This window comes from Myxine glutinosa, chromosome 7, assembly GCF_964187855.1.
Source record: "Myxine glutinosa chromosome 7, kmMyxGlut1.1, whole genome shotgun sequence".
NCBI classification, from domain to species: Eukaryota; Metazoa; Chordata; class Myxini; order Myxiniformes; family Myxinidae; genus Myxine; species Myxine glutinosa.
The window spans coordinates 56,833,360-56,856,223 of NC_136267.1; the positions used below are offsets into that span (position 1 = coordinate 56,833,360).

At 45.9% G+C, this 22,864-nt stretch overlaps 1 protein-coding gene across 8 annotated transcripts in view; it reads right to left on the reverse strand.

Moving 5' to 3' along the window:
• LOC137431270 (uncharacterized) overlaps window positions 1–22,864 on the reverse strand; it is a 917,646-nt gene that overhangs the window by 270,094 nt on the left and 624,688 nt on the right. The gene's annotated exons all lie outside the window — the stretch shown is intronic.

Below are 22,864 nucleotides of genomic sequence, written 5' to 3' on the forward strand. Positions count from 1 at the left end.
CCCCGACGAAGGCAGGCAGGCAGGCAGGCGGGAGGGATCCTCGCGGCGCGTATCTCAAACAAAGGCAGGCAGGAAAATATACGCGTCTCTGTAGCCCGACACGGCGGTCCTTCACAGCGCGATTAATACAACGGCGCGCTTTCACTCTCGTAACTCAACGGAGGATCTGACTCAAGCTCAACCGTGAACTCAACTTGTAACTCAATTCAACACCGCGCACTCTCAGAACTCACAAGCGCCTCTCCCCATAACTTGTTCAACACCGGGCACTCTCAGATATCTTAACTTGGTTCAACAGAGGACCCCGGCTCATAACTGAACTGAGGTGGGGGCTTCGGGCACAGGGTTATATTGCCACGCCCTGGCCTGCCTCTAATGTTCCAAACCACGCCTTTTGCCGCAGTGCTAAGCCACTCCCTTCGAACCCTGATTGGCGGCTCGTGCTTACCGGTCACTCCGCACTCCTTCTGTCCCGCCTTCCTTCGGCCTGGATCGACTTGTCAGGCCGGCCTCGTGGTAATTTGCGCCAAAACTCAAAGCATCGAGGCGGCATAAGTATTGGAAGGAGACCTAACTCTCATTATTCTACTCAACGCAAACTAAACATATAGCTGGGCGGCTAAGCTAAAAAATTCGGATCGATTGTGCCTTTTCCCTTAAAAGCATGAAACTTGGCACATAGCTAGAATACCCGAAAAGAAAGATTTTTAGTCCAGGGGGCATCCCCAATTTCACCCCATATGGCGGCCATCTTGAAATCCAATATGGCCGTCATACAAGACCTATTTTGATGAATATCTCCATAATTAGAACAGCTATCTAAATGGTTGCAGTGCCAACACCTACATTTTTAGGGTCTAGGAATCCAATGGTAACATAAAATATTAAGCAGTATGTGGCGGCCATATGAAAATATTAATTTTGCATAGTATCATGCAAACTGGGAAAGCACATAAATACTCTTACCAGGTTGGCATTCTTCTGTGATTTAAAGCGTCTATGAAAGTAATTTTTTTTTACGCTGATGCCAATTTTCTGGGTCAATGATCAAATGAAAACGTAGAATATTGGTTAATGTGTGGCATCACAAGATGGCCACCATCTAGGGACCATTTTTATTCACGTCGTATTATGTAATGCATCAGAGTATTGTAAGATATTCAGGCCTAGGTTTTGGTTCAGTGGTCAAGAAATCTCTGAAGCTGCACTTTCGTGACCAAATGCAATTTGTATTTATATTGTTAAGCTCATTTCAGATGCCCTTTGATGAACCTATTTTTGTTTTCTTTTTCTCTCATTTCAGGACAATCATCTGCTTTTGAGGTAACCGTTAGAAGTCATCACCGTGTCCGCCGTTGAGGATGTCAAAGCGGATGAAACTCGTAGACCCTTCACAGCCGCTTGCTGAACGGCATCGGGGGATTCAATGGGAACTGTGAATTTTGTGCCAGGAGTCAACAGCTGAGGATGTTCAGCATCCAAAAAAACCAAAAGGGGAAAAGGGTGAAACAGTGCTTGCTGGTTACAAAACAATGACTGCAAACCTCCGTGAGTTTAATAAAATCGGTCTACTACCAAGGACAATAAACACTGATGCGTTAGATGAAGGTGACGGTATTGAGGCAGCCCTTATTGCACATAATGGCTGTTGGCATAGGTCCTGCAGACTGAAGTATAACAATACGGAACTGGAACGTGCACGGAAACGTTCTAAAGATAGACCTGCATTGGCAGATGATGCAGGCAAGTGGTGTTTGGTGTTTCTGGTGTTTCTAAGCGCACTCGTCAGTCGACTTCTGCATTGTCAATTTGTGAAGACCTCTGCTTTTTCTGCCAGAAGTCATCTGGAAAAGACCAGCTTCATGATGTTTCCACATTCAAGACTGACAGACGTGTTCGGGAGTGTGCTGCACTTGTAGAAGACGATGACTTGCTAAGACGTCTCAGCGGTGGAGATATGATTGCACTGGAATCAAAATACCATGCGAAGTGCTTAGCATCTCTATATTATCGTGCATCCACCATTCAAACAGAGCAAGCACCAGCAGACTATCGCGATAACATGCACCACAGCACTGCATTTGCAGAACTTGTGACATTCATTGAAGAGAGCCACTTTGAGGACCCCGCCACTGCTCCAGTATTTAAGCTAGCTGACCTTTCAAATCTGTATTCTTCACGGCTGGAACAACTGGGTATCAAGCATGAAAGCCGCATACATTCTACAAAGCTCAAGCAGAGAATTCTTTCCCATTTTCCTGATATGAGAGCGACTAAAAAGGGCAGAGATGTTTTGTTAGTCCTTGATGAGGACATCGGGCATGCCTTAGTGAAGGTGTGTAAACAGGACAGCGATAGTGATGCAATCCACCTTGCTCGGGCAGCTGAAATCGTCCGCCGACAGTTGTTTGATAAGTGTAAGCTATTTGATGGTTCATTTAGTGAAACATGTCAGGAGGAATCTGTGCCTGATTTACTGGTATCGCCAGTCAACATGATTCTAGAGGGTCCAAGTATTAAGGACTAGGCATTCCAACCTTCCAGTACAGCTGCAATAAGCTTAGCACAGCTTCTTAAGTTCAATGCTGTAAAGCATGTCCGCAAGCAAAAGGATAAATCCACCTATGTAAGACACAGTCAGGAACGGGAAACCCCAGTGCCAATTTATGTTGGGTTGAAGTTGCATGCAGAAACTAGGAAAAGAGAGTTGGTCGAAAAGCTATCCCAACTTGGTGTCAGCATTTCGTATGATAGGGTTCTTCAGATATCTACCGAAATGGGGAATAGTGTTTGCCGGCTATACAGATTGGAACAGGTCGTGTGTCCACCTAAACTTAAGGGGAACCTGTTCACTACATCTGCCATTGACAACATAGATGTCAATAAGAGCTCGACAACAGCAAAAGACCATTTCCATGGAACTGACATCTCATTATTCCAGCATCCAAAGGAACATGATGAGGGTACTGATCGTGGAAGAGCCATACTTGGTGGTGCTGTCGGCATGAAGAAACTTGAACCTTTGCCAAATTACTACACGAACGTACCACCTATTCAGACGAGTGTAAAAGGATCTGTAGTTCCAGACATAGGTCTGAAGACCCTTGCACGGGAGAAACCGGATGAGAATGAGGACAAATGGCTCCAGAACGTAAGAGAACCCTTTGAAAACGACACTTCAACCTCCCGTGCAGAGAACACATTGAAAACGACACTTCAACCTCCCGTGCAGAGAACATTTCCTGGGCTGCATACCATGCTCACAACCTGTCTCAGTCAACTCGACCAACATCTGTAACGGCTCTAATGCCGCTGTTTCATGAAAGTGCACACACTGTGGCCATGATAAAACACTCCATGGATGTCATTGGGAGTGCCGTGCAACATCTAAATCCAGGACAGACTCCTGTCATTGCCCTTGATCAACCATTATTTGCAATTGCAAAACAGATTCAATGGAAATGGCATGAGCAATATGGAGAGGACAGATTTGTTCTGCTATTCGGAGGATTGCACTTTGAAATGACTGCACTGAAGACATCGGGTGACTGGTTATCTGGAAGCGGCTGGGTAGAAGCATTGGTGCAAGCCAATATTGCCTCAGCGGGAAGTGCAGATTCTTTCCTGCGAGCTGCACATGTTTCACGCTCGCGCAATGCCCATCAGGTGACAGCTGCAGCCTTGCACATACTGCAGCATCGGGCATACAATGACTATGCAATAGAAGCTGAGACGAAACTTTCATTTACTGATTGGTGTGGCAAAATGACTAAGGAACACCCACAGTTCCAATACTGGAGTCTCACGATGGCATTGGAGAACAGCATCCTGACCTTTGTGCGCTCATTGAGGGAGGCTGACTTTGAAATGTACTTAGATGCTTTATGGGAGCTTCTTCCGTGGTTCTTTGCTCTTGACCATACGCACGATGCAAGATGGGTCACAGTCCATTTGCGTGATATGCTGGACTTGCACAAGACACACCCTAAAGTTCTGGATAATTTCCGAGCTGGCATGTTCACGGTACAAAAGACCCAACACAAATTTTCTTCAATTGCTACAGATCATGCACATGAACAGAACAATGCACGTATCAAGGGAGATGGAGGAGCTGTGGGTCTGCTGGACAATGCCCATGCTCTGCAAAGATGGATGGTTGCAGGTCCAGAGGTCTCAAGGGTGATTGATGAGTTTGAGACTGCACAGGAGCAACATGAAAGCAAAGCGCCATCACTGCATCATGATCAGAATAAAAGCACCCAGATGACCTTTGACAAACATGTCAGATCACTTGTATCAGTTATCGAGGAGCTAGGTAATCCATTTCTTGAAGACACCGCTGACCTTTTGGTCCTTGACACAAAGGATATAGCAAGTGCATCAGTCGTACAAAGTGTGAAAGACATGCAGAAAGTGGGAAAGGAGGCTCTGGAGTCATTTGTGCAAGAGAGGCTGATTGAACGCTCAAAGCCTTTGAATGATGTCGTCCCGTGCAAAAAGTTACCTCTGTTTGGCAGCTCATCAGTAACAGACCAGCTGACAGATAAACACAAGGTAGCCTCATTGAAGAGTGATGTTCAACTGTTTTCTCACCTCTATATTGCCTGTCAAACCCGCGAGGGAAACCTGGATGAATTTTTCCGTCATGAAAATCAATCTTTCCCTCCATCTCTGTCCAAGGATGGGAAGCTTCGACCTGGTACAAAGAGCGACCTTTTGGACTGCTTAGAGGAACTTTCACCATCAAGCACACAGATGCCAGAGGTGACATGTGTCATACTTGACGGGGCAGTAATTGTTCAAAAGCTAAAGCCCGATGTTGGCACAGTCAAAACATTTGGCGAATATGCCGAAAAGGTCTTCATCCCATTTGTTTTCTCACAGTACAAATCTGCAACCCGACTTGATCTGGTGTGGGACCGTTACCTACCCGACAGCCTTAAGAGCATGACCCGTGAAAAGCGTGGCAAGGGGGTTCGCCGACGAGTAGATACCTCAGTTGCAATTCCTGGACAGTGGCAGAACTTTCTTCGAGTTGATGAAAACAAGCGTGAACTCTTCAGCTTCCTTTCCAATGAAACAATTAAATCATTTGAAGACCAGCGCAAGGAGCGAGTTGTCACACTTGATACAGAGGTTCTTACTGCTCCACCACGCATTGATCTAGAATCACTCTCCCCGTGCACTCAGGAAGAGGCAGATGGTCGGATGTTCCTACATGCTGCTGATGCAACACAGAGAGGGCATAGTAAGGTCCTCATACAAACTGTGGACACAGATGTTGTCGTGCTTGCAGTTACAGCATCCCAGAAGCTTTCAGTGATGATATGGTTACAATTTGGGACAGGCAAGAACATGCGATTTATCTCTGCACATGATACAGCCACAGCTCTTGGCCCTGAGAAATCTAAAGCCCTCCCCATGTTTCATGCACTAACAGGGTGTGACACTTCTTCAGCGTTTAATGGGCGTGGAAAGGTAACTGCATGGAATGTGTGGGAATCATTCCCTGAGCTCACAGAGGTACTAGCAGAAATTTGCCACCAGAGCACAGAGATAACTGAAACCTGCATGAACGTCATTGAGAGATTTGTTATTCTGTTGTATGATCGCACAAGTACTGCTACTGACATTAACATTGTACGAAAGAAACTGTTTGCAAAGAAGGGCAGACCTGTGGAATCAATTCCACCAACACATGATGCCCTTGTGCAGCACGTAAAGCGGGCAGTATACCAAGGCGCACTATGCTGGGGACAAGCATTGCATGCTAAGCCTGATCTACCAAGCCCCACTGAATGGGGTTGGCAAAAAACGTCTGCTGGCCAGTTCAAACCAATATGGACAACACTTCCAGAGGCTGCAAAGATCTGCAATGAATTTGTTAAGTGTGGGTGCAAAAAAGGATGTACTGGTCGTTGCCGGTGTGAGAAAGCTGCACTTCCCTGTACTTCTCTCTGCGCATGTGATGGAGAATGCAGCAAAGACTAGAAAACCACAAGATGGCACAGTTACAGTCTGCGATGTCATAGACACCTTGAATCACTGAAGAATGCCAACCTGTTAAGAGTATTTATGTGCATTCCCAGTATGCATGATACTATGCAAAATTAATATTTTCATATGACTGCTTAATATTTTATGTTACCATTGGATTCCTAGACCCTAAAAATGTAGGTGTAGGCACTGCAACCATTTAGATAGCTGTTCTAATTATGGAGATATTCATCAAAACAGGTCTTGTATGACGGCCATCCTGAATTTCAAGATGGCCACCATATGGGGTGAAATTGGAGATGCCCCCTGGACTAAAAATCTTTATTTTGGGGTATTCTAGCCATGTGCCAAGTTTCATGCTTTTAAGGGAAAAGGCACAATTCATCAGTTAAGCAGCCCCACTAATAGGAAAGGTCTACGCTTACACTTACGAATCCAACTCAACATTTCCTCCATCTGCAGCTCCCTCTGTGCACACCTTACATTTGAATGCAGCTGCCACACTGGTAAATGACCCTCTCAGACCACTACATTTTTGATGAACCCACTCAGCGCACATTGTACATTGAATGGAGTTCACTCCGACACCCTTCCTGCACACAGCACACGGCCACTTCCCAGTTCTTTCCACCTCACCACATGCTTTACCACTTGCCATCACCTTCGTCTTTCCGATATTCACCTTCAGACCTTTTGTCTCCATACATTCCTTCCACTTGTTCATCTTTTCCTTCAGTCCATCCATACTTTCCGCAATCAACAGCAGATCATCTGCATACAACAACTCCCATGGTAAACCCTCCTTTACGTTCTGAGCCAGCACCTCCATCACGGCTACAAATAGTAGTGGACTTAGTACCGACCCCTGATGCACTCCCACCTTCACCTCACTCACCACTGTTCCCGTCCTTCGTCCTTACAGCTGTGCGCGCTCTTTTGTACATTGCCATCACTACTCTGATCAACCATTCCTCCACTCCTAACTTCCTCAATGCCCATGTCAATACTTTGAGTGGAACCCTATCGAATGCTTTCTCCAGATCAATAAACCCAAGAAACAACTTCTTCCTCTTCTCCATGTACTTCTCCTGCAACTGCCTCACTATGAAAAGCGCATCTGTCGTTCCTCTTCCTGGCATAAATCCAAACTGCATTTCGTCGATCTTCACTTTCTTCCTTATCCTCCTCTCCAACACCCTTTCCAATACCTTCATTCCATGCTCCAATAACTTTATCGCTCGGTACGAGCCACACTCCAGAGGGTCACCTTTCCCCTTGTATAGAGGGACGAGGGTACTCAGTTCCCAATCCACTGGAATGCGGCCTTCTTTCACCACCAGATTACAGATCTCTGTCATTCTGTTCACACCCCAACTTCCTGCTGCCTTCAACATATCTCCCACAACTCCCGTCGGCCCTCCCGCTTTTCCACTCTTCATTGCTTTTATCGCTTCCTCAACTTCCTTCTCAGTTATCTTCTCTGCCAGTCCTAAAACTGGGTTACTCTCTATGTTGCCATCCCATTCATTCTCTGTATTCAACAGCATTTCCATATATCTTTTCCATCTTCCTTTAATTCCATCTGGGTCGACAACGATTTGTCCCACTTCATCCTTCAAGCAACTCACCCCCATCACATCACACCTCTCTTTCGCTATGTGCTTTGCAATCCTGAATACTGCTTTCTGACCCTCTTCCGAATCCAAGCGTTTTCCGAACATTTTCCTACATGCCTCCTGCGCCTTTGCTACCTCTTTCTTTGCAGCCTTCTTGGCTGCCTTATAACTTTCATGCTCTGCTGTTTCTGCTCCCGTACCCTTTGCCTTCTGCCACTCCTTGAACTTCTTCCTCTTCTCGTCAATCCTCTTTCCAACTTCATCATCCCACCACCATGTTTCCGAGTGCCTCGGTGGTCCTTTTGTCCATCCACATACCTCACCAACGGCTCCCAACAGACTAGCTTTCATTGACATCCAACCACTTTCAAGCTCAACCACATCATCCTCTACCCTACTCAGCCTCTCTTTTAATGCCTCCCTTACTGTCACCTCTTTCAACCTCCACACCTTCATTCTCGGTTGGTACTTCACCCCGCCGAGCTCTCCTCGCACCTTTCACCCTTATGTCGCAGACAACCAAGTGGTGCTGTGAAACAGCCTCCTCCCCCGGGATCACGTTTGTGTCCCGGAGGTGCCCCCTATCTCGCCTACGCACCATCAGGTAGTCAACGGTTGTCGTCGACCCACCTGACGTGTATGTAACAAGCTTATTATCCTCTTTCTGGAACTGAGTATTACAAATCAACAAATCAGCTCCATCAGCAAACTCCAAAATCCTTTCACCTTCTCCATTTCTCACACCATATCCGTAACCCCCATGAACTCCCTCAAAACCATCCATACTCCTTCCCACATGTCCATTCAGGTCTCCTCCCACCACAACAACTTCCTCATCTTTCACGTTTTCCATCAGCTTCTGTATCGCACACCAGAACTTGTCCTTCTCTTCATCGCTTCAACCAACCTGCGGAGCATATCCCGAGATGACGTTCACCAAGAGCTTTCCAATCATCATTTTCACCATCATCAACCTATCACTCACTCTAGTCACACTCACCACACTGTCTACAAACTCCTCAGAAAACAGGACACCAACACCATTCACGCCCTCCGGGCACCCTTGCCACACAAACTTGTATTTCTGTCCCTGCCTACCCTTCACCATTCTCACACCACTTCCCTTCCATCTCGTCTCTTGCACACAACATATGTCCACTCTTCTTCTGACCAATTATTCCACCACTTCTCCTGATCTCCCTGTCATTGTCCCTACATTCCATGTCCCAAACCTCAGAAACCGATCTCCACTTCGGGCTGCACCCTGCCCATATGTACTTGTAATTGTCATGCTGCTCTTTTTGAGGCAATGTTTTTATGGCCGGATGCCCTTCCTGACGCCAACCCTCTTAGTCGTCTCTTACGACACGCAGGGATACGGTGTACCTATTCTGACCAGGGTACACACTGGGAAACGTTTAAAACATGGAAATTCTGGGGGGGGGGGGGGGGGGGGGGGTCAGCATCACGGCTGCGGTTTAAACATATTCCAACAATATCCAAACAGAACCATGAAAACCATGAAAAACAATCCGGGCCAAGTCTCCAAGCGAGAACGTGGATTTGAGAAAGAAGGAGCAGAGGCGGAAGAAAACGAGATACAGGGGGCGGGGCACAAGCCGAGACGAGGAGGAGAGCGAACAAGCACGTGTCCGGGAGGAGAGAAAGAATCAATATAGAATTCTTTGTCTAGGGAGGTGAGGTGAGGGGGAGAAAACAAAATAAAAGAAACAAGCAATACAGCGAAGGAAATAACCCAAACCGAAAAAACACCGACGGGGGGAGGGAAGCCCCAAGTCACCAGGCCGCGCACGAGGTACGACCCAGAAAACGATTAATTACACACAAGTTTGCACGAACCACAAACCAACACCAACTAGAAACACACAATAACACGTACACAGCAAAATAACCAGTGGAAATTTGACAAAGACAAGAACGGGAAAACACTCAAACTTCGATGCCGTGCAGAGCTCGAAGCACCAAGAAACCAGAAACGGAAAGTGGTGTGACAGATAGATTTAAATATTTTTGGTTTGAAAAGGATGCCTGCCTGCTTAAATTCAGCCAGGCATGAGTTGATTCAAGATAAACTGTTTAACGACAGACCAGTGAACTGGCTGGGGAAAAGGAAAAATTCAAAAGTGAAATCACATGCAAATTAGTGAATTTGGAAAAGGAAACGAAAATTGAGAATTAATTGAGAATGTACACAAACAAATGAAATTAGTGCAGAAAGGTTTTGCATTGTCCACGTTTCATGATTGATGTAAATTCGGTCGTTCCATAGGTTAAATCATATTTAATTAGCCCTTCACGAATTGGATGATAATTAGATGTATCAACAACATTGTACGAAGTGCTATGGTGTTAGAGGGACAGATCAGGATGTGCTGAGAAATAAGTGTGCCTGTGAGGGTTTTGGGTGATTTATTTACCTTTGATTTGTTCATATTTGGCCTCCTTGGTGTTTTACAAACTGGCTGACAGGTGTAATCCACTTGGATTATGACTGAAGCTGGCATTTGTATGAATGTATTAATGAAAATATATTTGAAAAGATATATTGCGTCATAACAAACAAAAGGTTGAACGTGCGATTCCAGTTACAGAAATGGGCAAGTATTTTTGATCCAGCTGACGTTTTGGGTGACGATTTGGAACGTTGGGTATTTGATCAATCCTAAAGACACAAGCCTTTCTTCTGTGCGAGCTGCAAGTCGACCTTTTGTTTAATTTAATGATATTATACCTTATATTTACATGTATATGCATGACTTGTATGAGATTGCGACTCCCCTGTGAGCTTTTGGCAAATCGGTATGTGTTGCTGGATTAAAATCGAATAAGTAACATCTGGATGTATCTAGTTTGATTGAGTGGTTGTTACATATACTCTGGGTATATGTTGTGGCTTGATCGATGAATTGGAATTGTGGTGAACAGTGTAGATGCAAGAAGAGATAGACAAAGCCACAATACAACAACAACAACAACAACACAACATGCATTTTAAGGCCATTTTCCCTGCTAGAGCGGGGGTTAGCCTTGCAGTCCCCATGACAATCTTCTCCATCTTGCCCTATTTTCTGCATCTCTCCTTGTTAACCCCCTTTCCCGCATTTCTTCTTCCACCATCGTTAGCCAAGTCTTTCTCGGTCTTCCCCGTCCTCTACTTCCTTCTACATTCATTTCCATTACTCTTCTCAACCAGTCACTTTTATCCTTCCTCAACACATGACCAAACCATCTCAACCTGTTCCTCTTCACAGCATCAATCACAGGCTCTATTCCCATCATTTTTCGCAATTCATCATTTGTCTTCCTCTCTCTCAACGATACTCCACACATCTACCGAACCATTCGCATTTCCACCCTTTCCAGCCTTCGTTGCTGCTCTACGTTCATTACCCATGTCTCGCTCCCATAAATCATAACACTTCTCACACATGCAGCATACACCTTTCCCTTCAGCTTCAACGACACTCCCCTCCTCATCAGCACGCCACTCAGTTCCCAAAACTTCTTCCATGCACATCTCACTCTAGCAACCGTTGCCGTGTCTGATCCACCTTCTCCATTCAGCATGTCTCCGAGGTAGAAAAATGTTTTCACACCTTCCAGCTTCACGCCGTCTCCAAGATCCAACTCAACATTTCCTCCATGTGCAGCTCCCTCTGTGCACACCTTACATTTGAATGTAGCTGCCACACTGGTTAATGACCCTCTAAGACCACTACATTTTTGATGAACCCACTCAGCGCACATTGTACATTGAATGGAGTTCACTCCGACACCCTTCCTGCACACAGCACAGGGCCACTTCCCAGTTCTTTCCACCTCACCACATGCTTTACCACTTGCCATCACCTTCGTCTTTCCGATATTTACCTTCAGACCTTTTGTCTCCATACATTCCTTCCACTTGTTCACCTTTTCCTTCAGTCCATCCATACTTTCCGCAATCAACACCAGATCATCTGCATACAACAACTCCCACGGTAAACCCTCCTTTACCTTCTGAGCCAGCACCTCCATCACAGCTACAAATAGTAGTGGACATAGTACTGACCCCTGATGCACTCCCACCTTCACCTCAAACTCACAACTGTTCCCGTCCTTCGTCCTTACAGCTGTGCGCGCTCTTTTGTACATTGCCATCACTACTCTGATCAACCATTCCTCCACTCCTAACTTCCTCATTGCCCATGTCAATACTTTGCGTGGAACCCTATCGAATGCTTTCTCCAGATCAACAAACCCAAGAAACAACTTCTTCCTCTTCTCCATGTACTTCTCCTGCAACTGCCTCACAATAAAAAGCGCGTCTGTCGTTCCTCTTCCTGGCATATATCCAAACTGCATTTCGTCGATCTTCACTTTCTTCCTTATCCTCCTCTCCAACACCCTTTCCAATACCTTCATTCCATGCTCCAATAACTTTATCGCTCGGTATGAGCCACACTCTAGAGGGTCACCTTTCCCCTTGTATAGAGGGACGAGGGTACTCAGTTCCCAATCCAATGGAATGCGGCCTTCTTTCACTGCCAGATTACAGATCTCTGTCATTCTCTTCAAACCCCAACTTCCTGCTGCCTTCAACATATCTCCCACAACTCCCGTCGGGCCTCCCGCTTTTCTACTCTTCATTGCTTTTATCGCTTCCTCAACTTCCTTCTCAGTTATCTTCTCTGACGGTCCTAAAACTGGGTTACTCTCTATGTTGCCATCCCATTCATTCTCTGCATTCAACAGCATTTCCATATATCTTTTCCATCTTCCTTTAATTCCATCTGGGTCCACAACGATTTGTCCCACTTCATCCTTCAAGCAACTCACCCCCATCACATGTCTCTTTCGCTATCTGCTTTGCAATCCTGAATACTGCTCTCTGACCCTCTTCCGAATCCAAGCGTCAGACCCAACATTTCCCTACATGCCTCCTGCGCCTTTGCTACCTCTTGCTTTGCAGCCTTCTTGGCTGCCTTATAACTTTCATGCTCTGCTGTTTCTGCTCCCGTACCCTTCGCCTTCTGCCACTCCTTGAACTTCTTCCTCTTCTCGTCAATCCTCTTTCCAACTTCATCATCCCACCACCATGTTTCCGAGTGCCTCGGTGGTCCTTTTGTCCATCCACATACCTCACCAACGGCTCCCAACAGACGAGCTTTCATTGACATCCAACCACTTTCAAGCTCAACCACATCATCCTCTACCCTACTCAGCCTCTCTTTTAATGCCTCCCTTACTGTCACCTCTTTCAACCTCCACACCTTCATTCTCGGTTGGTACTTCACCCGCCGAGCTCTCCTCGCACCTTTCACCCTTATGTCGCAGACAACCAAGTGGTGCTGTGAAACAGCCTCCTCCCCCGGGATCACCTTTGTGTCCCGGAGGTGCCCCCTATCTCGCCTATTCCTACATTTACATGATGTTAAGATATTGGCATAGGCCAAGTTTCTACCTTTGCATCAGAGAAATTAAAACGATAAGAACATTGCTTTCTACAGTAAAGGGAATAACAATTAAGAGGATTTTGGAATTTTGAAACTTGAACAAGGTTGTTGATGGAAACTTACATTGTTTCAATTAAAATTGAGGAATAAAATAAAATACAGATCTTGGAGAAAGACTCTTGCTCCCAACTTAGATAATGGAAAATTAAGTGAGGGAATGGAAAATTCTGTGAGAAAAATGTTAAGATTGGTAAATATGACTTTTCTATTTTGCAAATAAATATTCTGGCTGATTATTGGACTATTAAAAAAGATGCCCCCTTACTTACCTATTCCACAGCAAATAAAAGGATTAGTTTGCTATTTTCGACCTCTAAGTCACAAAAATTCCAGGAAATACTTTTGGAGGCTGGGGTGCGTCTATTATGAAATTCATTTTCACCATTCTATTGATGATTCTGCTTGTATTGTGCATTATCAAATGCACACCAGTGCTAGTTACTAAATGCTTCACTGCTCAATTCTTCACAACTACATCCCCAAAACCTCCAAAACGCGAGGAGACTTTCGGGAGATGTGCATGATTGGTGTGTAAGTGTATTGATTCCATTTGGCATCTCACTTTCACACTTCCCTCCCCTATTTAAAGGGTTCCTGACATTGAAGCCAAAAGAACCATTGGACACACTGCTATCACAAATAAGGGGATACTGCCAGACGATGGGCGAAGCAAAGTGGCCTACGTTGGAGACCTTTATTCACCTGTTCAAAGACCTGCCCAGACTACGAGAAGGTATATCCGTGGGGAACTATTTGGCCAGGGTGCAAAGTCCTTCCTTGGCACACCTGAGCTCCTCACCACATACAAGGCTTTCATCCGCAGCTCAATGGAATACTGTTCCCCCCTCTGGGCCGGTGCTCCTGTCTCACACCTAGCTCGGTTTCACGCTGTTGAAACAAAAGCTTTCAGAATCATTGGAATCTCGTGCGATGAAGCTAACTCCGAGGGCCTTTCACTCACTCACTCACCGCAGGCAGGTTGGTGGTCTTTTTGTCTTCTACCGACTCCTCTCTGGCCTACCCCCCCCCCCCCCCCCCCAGACATGTCTGTGCTCTGTCCCCCAAATACTCCTATAGGTCGCACAAGATCTGCCTGCAACCCTCTTCTGGTGCAACTGCCAAAATCAAGACTCTCTGCTCACCTTCACTCTTTCATTCCCCTTTTCTCCCACCTCTGGAACAAACTCCCCCACTCCCTTCAATCCCACTCCTCCCTGGAACTGGAGTTCTATAAAACAGCTGTTCACCACCATCTCTTATCTTCCCCCATCCAAAACCTTGATCTTTTCTACCCCCGCTAATTCACCCCAGATACACTTTTTTGAAATTCCAACTTCTTCCCTGGAAGTCCTTGCAGTGTTGATATGTTTTATACCTCTCCCACCTCCCCCTCCCACATTTCTCTCGATGTCCCTGTTCTCAAATGTTGTGTTTGTGTCCTTCCCCCTCTCTCCCCATCTTGTCTACCGCTCCCCTTATTTTGTGTTTTATGTGTCGGTTTGACTTTTTGTGTGATTAATGTTAGCTCTTTCACGAGCCTCGATCTTGTATACAAAAAAGAAAAAAAAAAGAATCCCACAGCAAATACCTTAAATGGCAAAATGTAACAAGAAATGTGTGATTCTCTCTCAGTGCTTGCATGAATTAAGTCTGAACTCTAACATCTTCATGCAGGCATGAATAAAATATTGAACTCTGTTGTGCTTGGAACCTGATTGGTGAAGACTAATTTGAAATGATTCAACTCCAATACTACGAACCCAATGGAAGATTGAGGTGAATTCGTCCATACTGGTAATCTACATTATTCACATTTTATCTGCATTTTTAGCTTTATCACTTTGGAGTTGTTTGTGAAGACTCTATATATTAAGTATGATTTGAAATCTTCATAGAATAAGCTCAGGTGGCATGAAAACATGATAACTTTGGAGGGGGTGAAAACTTTTGCAGGCCACTGTACCAACACCCAGCCAAGGTGCATGGTGACAATTGAAATCAGCACATACGAATAAGGCAGAGTTGGGATGAGTGGTTAAAAGTTTGTCCACATTGTCTGAGAAAGAGAGAGATGTAGACACGGCACAACACACAGAAGAACAAGAGGTGGGAGTGGAGGGGTAGTCGCAGCCAGAGGTACTCCTCGGGATTGGGAGATATAACATAAGTACATGGAGAGTGAGAAATTGAGCTCTTGATGTGAAGTGCAACTCCGCCACCAATGTATGGTTCAGGGCTATCAAATTAGAGGAGACAATAACCGGGGCGAGACACAAAAAAAAGTCAGGGACATCATGTGAGAGGAAGCATTGTGTTAAACAGATGATGTCTGGTTTATCAGTAGTGGCCTGGATTGAGAGATTTCTCAGGTTGAAGCTTCCGTTTCCGGTCTTGCTGGCGAGGGTTCGTTTATTCTCAGCTCTCCATGCTATCCATCGAAATCGAAGTTAAGTAATTGTTCCCATTTGTATTTTCGTTATAACTATATATTTTATGGTGTATATATTGTCTCCCGACGAAGATTTTCGGTGCAAATCTTTCATACCTGTATTGAAAATCGTGTTAATTCGGGTCGTGTTTTGAGGCCTTGTAGTTGTACAGTGAACACTGTACAACCTTGAGGCTTTGTTTTTCTCTCAGCGGTCCGTGTTTTTGTGATCCAATAACTTTCGTTCTCTGTTTTCCCAATCTTTTCACCCATAGCCCTCTTCCTTGTGTAAATCACAACTCAAAAAAATCCAAAAAAAAAACATTTCCTTCTCTGTTCTCATTCGTTTATTCATTCTTATTCGTTCGTTCGTTCGTTCTTCGACCACGTGTTTCTTTCTCCCCCATTTCCCCAGATAGATTGTCAAATTTCAACTCGTTATTTTATCGTCCATGCATTATTGTTTTGATTATAGTTACTTTTGGTTTGAATTTCCTGTAACTTGTAATTATTTAATCGTGTTCTGCTCCTCGTGTGCGGCCTTGTAGTTGTACCCCCGTCGGTGTTTGTTATCTTAATCGTGTTTTGCTTGGCTCTTAGTTTTTTTCCCTTCTACCCCGAACATAATACTCTGTCTAACGTTCTAAATCCCCACCTCCCCCCCCCCCCCACCCCCAAAAACCAAACAAACAAAACAAAAAAAACAAACATTTATTTTCCTTTCTCCACGTGTACTGTTGACTCATCCTGTATTTTCTGTCCAGATGTGCTGTTCGCCCCGCCCCCATTAACTCCTTGCCATCCACCGTTTGCCCTTCACGTGACTCGTGGTGGTCCCTCTCGGCTCTCCCCCCGTTGGTATTTTTGTGCACATAAGATTGTTCACGGTTCTGTTTAAATATTATTTAAATATGTATAACCTTTCCCCTTCAGTGTTTTACTCAGTGGTATTTTACAACACACTGTTTTTCTTCCTATTTAAAAGGCTTTTCTCAATTTCCTCTCCAACTCATTCCACCTCAAAAAAAAGAAATTCAATATCTTATACGTCTCCCTCACTACATGGTCTAAATTCACATTCATTCCATCCCTCCTCCATCATTCTGAACCGGATTGCTAACTTGAAAATCACAACAAACCCAATTTGTTTTCAATGTTCGTCTTTCATTAATCATCCACTTTCTAAACTCCCCTCTTGCCCCTCCCATCCAAATCCCTCCCCTTGCACCTACACTCCTAAACTCCCCCCTTGCCCCGCCACTCTTAAACTCCCCCCCTGCCCCTCCACTCCTGAACTCCCCCTTGCCCTTCCACTCCTGAACTCCCCCCTTGCCCTTCCCCTCCTAAACTCCCCCCTCACTCCTCCCCTTCAAAACTCCCCCCCAACCCCTCCCATTCAAATCTCCCCCCATACCATTCCTCTCCAATTCTCCCTCCTCCCCCCTCCTCCTCAAAGCTGCCTCCTCCCCACTTCATCTCCCTTCTATCTCATACCTCCACCCCCCCCAACCTTCTTCTTTCCTCTGCCCCTCCTCAAACAACCCCTCACTGTGCTTCATCCCTTCACCTTCAAACCTTTCATCCTCCTCATCCTTCCCTTTCTTGGAACTCTTCTGCAATCGCTGACACACTAACAACTGCTCTCCCTACCTCCCCCTCTCATCCTTCATCTTACCCTACTCCTCCCCTCCCCTGTCCTGTACCCGATGCTCCCCCTCTCTCTTCATTAACGGTATGGACCTCAAACATCCGGGGCCTTCGCTCAAACCTGACTGATCTCTCCATACAGGTTGCTTCTGACAATCCAGACTTGATCTGCTTAACAGAGACTTTCCTCCTTCAAGATGTCTCTGATTCCTTAATATCTCTTCCTGGTTACTCCCTCCTCCGGTATGATAGACCTGAGCCTCGGCCTGGTGGTGGGGTGGCTATCTTTATCAAAAACTCTCTTCCTCACTCTCCTTGCACTGCCCTCTCTCCTCCTCACCCCCAGGAGTACCTCTGGCTACGGCTTCCTCTCCGCTCCCACCTTTTGTTCATATGTGTTCTGTACCGTCCCCCAAACCGTGATGACTCCATCTACATTTCACTGTCTGACAACATGGACCAACTTCTATCCACTCATCCCAACTCTCTCTTCCTCATATGTGGTGACTTCAATTGTCATCATGCCACCTGGTTGGGTGTGGGTTCCTCTCTCACCAGTCATGGCACCTCAGCAAAGGACTTCTGTGACTCACTGGGATTGACACAATCTGTCAATTTCCCGACCCGGATCTCAGCCAATGGAGTATCTTCTCTTCTAGACTTGTTTATGACTAACTTCCCTGCTAATGTCTGCTGCTCTTCTTCTGCTCCAATCGGTTCTTCTGATCATGTGCTTGTCAAAGTGGACATCTCTCTGGCCATTCTCAGAGAGCCTCCTCAGCGTCGACGAGTCTGGCATTTCACTCAGGCCGACTGGGACGGTCTTCAAGCAGCCATCAATCGTCTGGATTGGTCTCCCATCTCCACTGCCTCTGACATCAATTCTTCCTGGGAATTCTTCCAAAGCAAACTGATCTCTCTCATGCACAGATTTATCCCATCTCGCCTTCAGTTGTCTTACCCTTCCTCCCGTCCATGGTACACTGAATCTTGTGGTGAGGCAGTTGCCCTGAAACAACTTGCCTTTGCCTCTTGGAAGGCTAATCCAACTGAAGGAAATCTCAGTTCCTTCCACCAAGCTCGGAACAAGTGTGTGTCTACCCTCAGGAGTGCCAGGAAGCACTATCTCTCCTCACTCAAGAATGAACTCTCAAACTTGTCTCCTTCCTCCAAATCCTGGTGGCGTCTGGTCAAATCCGTTTCTGGTGTTTGTTCCCCCCTCCATCCCCTCCCTTACCTCAAATGGCCACACAGTTGACATCGCACGTGACAAAGCCGAATGCCTCAACTCTGTGTTTGCCTCAAAATCCTTAGTCCCAAACCCATCTCTCTCTGTTCCCACCTTTCCCAGTCGAACCAAACTGCTCCTGGACTCTGTGACCTTCTCTCCTGACAAGGTGGAGGAGTTTTTGTCAAACCTCGACTCTGATTCTGCAACTGGACCAGATGGCATCAGCCCACGGGTCCTAAAATCCTGCTCTGCCACTCTATCTCACCCTCTCTCTGTTCTTTTCACCCTATCTTTTGCTCAAGGTCATCTGCCAGCATCCTGGAAATCAGCAAACATTACCGCTTTACACAAAAAAGGTGCAAAAACAGATCCTTGCAACTACAGACCAATCAGCCTGCTCCCAATTATCAGCAAAGTCATGGAATCCATCATTGCTTCGGATATGAAATCTTTCCTCTTCTCCAATGGCTTGATCTCTGATCATCAATTTGGTTTCAGACCAGGTCACTCTACTCTGGACATGCTGCTTCTGCTGTCTCAGCAATGGATGGAGGTCCTCAATGCCAAACAGGAAATCAGAGCTGTCTCCCTTGACATATCACGGGCCTTTGATACGGTCTGGCACCCAGCTCTGCTCACCAAACTCTCCTTCTATGGTATCCATGGAAATCTCCATGCATGGCTTGCGGACTTCCTCTCTGGTCGTAGTCAACGTGTGGCCCTGAATGGATTTCTTTCATCTCCCCTTCCTGTTCAGGCTGGAGTTCCCCAAGGCAGTGTGCTGGGCCCTGTGCTTTTTCTGGTCGTTATCAATGATCTCTCCGACTCTGGAAAATCCTCTGTATCTCTTTGCTGATGACTCCACTCTCTGCCGCTCCATTCCTCTTCCCTCAGATCGGCAGTCTGCAGCCTCCTCACTCTCTGAAGACCTGGACAAAATCACAGACTGGTCAAACATGTGGAACATGTCTTTCAATCCTGACAAATCTCACTCTCTTACTATGTCTCTCCGAAAAGATCGACTGGACAACCCTCCCATCTACTTTCTCAACAATCCTCTCCAAGAAGTTCTGTCGCTCAAGCTTTTGGGTCTCACCATCTGCCATGATCTTTCTTGGGAAAACCACATTTCCAAGCTGGCCTCCAAAGCCAGTCGCCGACTGGGCATCCTCCGTCGTGCGAAGTCCTTCCTAGGAACACCTGAGCTCCTCACCACATACAAGGCTTTCATCCACAGCTCAATGGAATACTGTTCTCCCCTATGGGCTGGTGCTCCTGCCTCACACCTGGCTCGGCTTCACGCTGTTGAATCCAAAGCTTTCAGAATCATTGGAATCTCCCGCGATGAAGCTATCTCTGAGGGCCTTTCACTCACTCACCGCAGGCAGGTAGGTGGTCTTTCTGTCTTCTACCGACTCCTCTCCGGCCTTGCTCCCCCAGCTCTCTCTGTGCTCTGTCCCCCAAATATTCCTACAGGTCGCACAAGATCTGCCAGCCACCCTCTGATGGTTAAACTGCCGAAATCTCGGCTCTCTGCTCACCTTCACTCTTTCATTCCTCTTTTCTCCCGCCTCTGGAACAAACTCCCACACTCACTTCAATCACACTCCTCCCTCCAGGTCTTCAAAACAGCTGTTCACCACCATCTCTTATCTTCCCCCATCCAAAACCTTGATCTTTTCTACCCCCACTAATTCACCCCAGATCCACCTTGTTTGAAATTCCAGCTTCTTTCCTGGAAGTCTTGGCAGTGTCCATATGTTTTATATCTCTCCCACCCCCCCCACCCCCCTTCCCATGCCTCCCCCACCAAAGCCCTCTCCCTCCCACAGTTCTCTCGATGTCTCCATGTCTCTCGGTCCCTGCTCTCAAATGTTGTGTTTGTGTCCTTCCCCCTCTCTCCCCATCTTGTCTACCGCTCCCGATGTTATTTGTTTTGTGTGTCTGTTTGTCTTTCTGTGTGATTAATGTTCGCTCTTTCACGAGCCTCGATCTTGTATACAAAAAAAACAAAAAAAACAAACAAAAAAAAAGATCGAGGATGTTTATAGTCCACACAGTTCGATATAGGTGGAGGAGGTGTTGGGAGGCAGCAGGAATGGGGGGAGGGGGGAAAGGCTTTGCGGGGGGTAAGGTGACGCTTTGGGAGAAGTGGGTGATTGGGAAGGTTTGAGTGTAAGGGGTACGATTCCTTCGTTTGGGGGGGGGGGGGGGGTGGTGACTGGTGGACCAAGCACCTCGTGGACAAACAGCTCTGAAAAATAATCCTTGCGAAGAAGAAGAGACATCATGGTGAAGAAGGAAAACAGATGTAGCATTTTTGAAGGAGATACAAGGGTTGAAATGCATTTTCAAATGGATTTTAAATGTTTTTAAAGGAGGAAGAAGTATTTATATTTTATGCAGATTCAACTTGGAGATATTAAGAAAAAGAGGGGCTGGGGCGGGGGATGAGGGGGTGGGGGGTTGGTGGGTAGAACCAGAAGGAAGTGTGACGTGCTCCTCCCCGACGCCCTGGTCACGGTGTACCTCCGAGCCCCGAGAGGAGTCACGGCAGAAAAATGTGTTATTCTGTATGTCAAAGATCAATGGTGAAGCCACACCAGTTGTTACTCACAAACAAATATTGTATTAAGATCACACAAGAATAACCATACAACAATAATATGAATCAAAAGTACAATCAATATCCTATGATGGTACCATCAGTTTTATAATATATAACTCACTGTGCTCCAAGTGATTGAAACAAGAACATCCCTGATGTCTCTTATTCCCGGCTACAAGCCACAGTTGATTCGCTCCAGCAATTGCCAGAACGATGTCCAATCGAGACCAGAATCCCATTCGGCTGGCAAGAACAGTCCCCGCTGCTAACGCGGGGCACAAACGCCCTCAAGGCGACTGGGAAATCCAAAGGCGCCCTACAGGCGACTGAGAGATCACACCCTCGGGTATGGCCGAATTAACCTTCAAAAAGCCACGTCTCACACACGCCCCAGATCGACGTCTGAATGCAGTGGAGATGGGCGAAAAGAGACGAAACCGCAAGCAAAGCACAAGTCCTGCGCGAGTCAAAATGGCCGACGACCCGCTCTTGAGACGGGATGGCCCGGCGATAATTCTCTTCGGAATCCACCGCCAAAAACCTGACACGCAGGTTTTTCGGTCACAGCGATGACAACTCGGTCGTAGGAATCCCTTTCCCGGAAACCCGAAAGTTCGCTCGTGACTCTTGCTCGCCAACGTTCGCTTCAGAACCCGGAGCAACTCGGCTTTCTTGTCCGATTCATTCGCTCCGCCCCTTTTCTCTCTCTTCCGCTTTGTCGTCATCCGGTTCCTGTTTCATTTAAAACCTTAACCTTTTATCTTTTGAAAACAGTTCATGGACAATAAACCTTTTGAACACAATAATAGTACATGGAATCAGAAATATTTAAAGTGGATGCAAACCACCACAACGGAAGTGACGAATCCGTAACAGAAGTTCAAGTAGAAATGAGAATGATTATGTCGTGAAAACAAAAGTTATTTTGTTTGTTTGTTTTGATTTTTTGAAACAAGGAAAGGAAAAAGGATAATGTTGATGAGGTAGAAGCAAGACACCTGGATAAAAGGAAACAAAACGAGGAACACGGAGACAAAGAAGTTTGACCCTTTTTATCTGAGGATAGGCAGTGTCAAGCATTGAACAATACAAAACAAAACAAAACAAAAACAATGAACGAATTAACATGAAATATTGCACAGGCCACAACAGCAACACCGAGACAAGACACAACAACCGAAAAACAGGACGAATACGGTACAGAAAATTGCTGTCAAGCTTTATGAGGTGGAAATGAGGAGCTCAGACTTTCATCACCAGCACATGCAGAAAAACCCGAACCGGAAGACTTGCTTGTATTTCCTGATAAGTTCGCTTTTTGAAGTGGCAGTAGTTTATAAGGCATTTGTCTCCATCATTTATCCCTTTCTTAGCAATATCTTTCTTCAATTAGGCTTGTGTCTTTTTTTTTATTCCCAAGTTTATGCTTGTAAACACAACATTTGCCTATTAAAATAATCACAGAATCACTGCACAAACAAATTCTACACCATTATTCTATTTCCTCAGAAGCAAAATGTCACGAAAGCCAGCATTTATTTACAGCTAGCAGAGGCTGCCCAGCGCTTCGCTTTTCCCAGTGGTGGTTTTGGCACGTGTTGGACATTGAAAATCGATGGAGTTATTGGCCTCATGGTGGCGGTTACCTTTTATCTGTGGGCAGGTGGCAGCACTGCATGACACCACATCCCAATATACATTTTATAGCAGCCGTTGGTGGCCTCAAAACGGATGCAGAGGCAAATATGTGAGAGCTGAAAATATTGTCCAGATTCTGAAGTACCTCCATGCAAAGTTTGCGGCCTCTGTGCTACGGCTTGG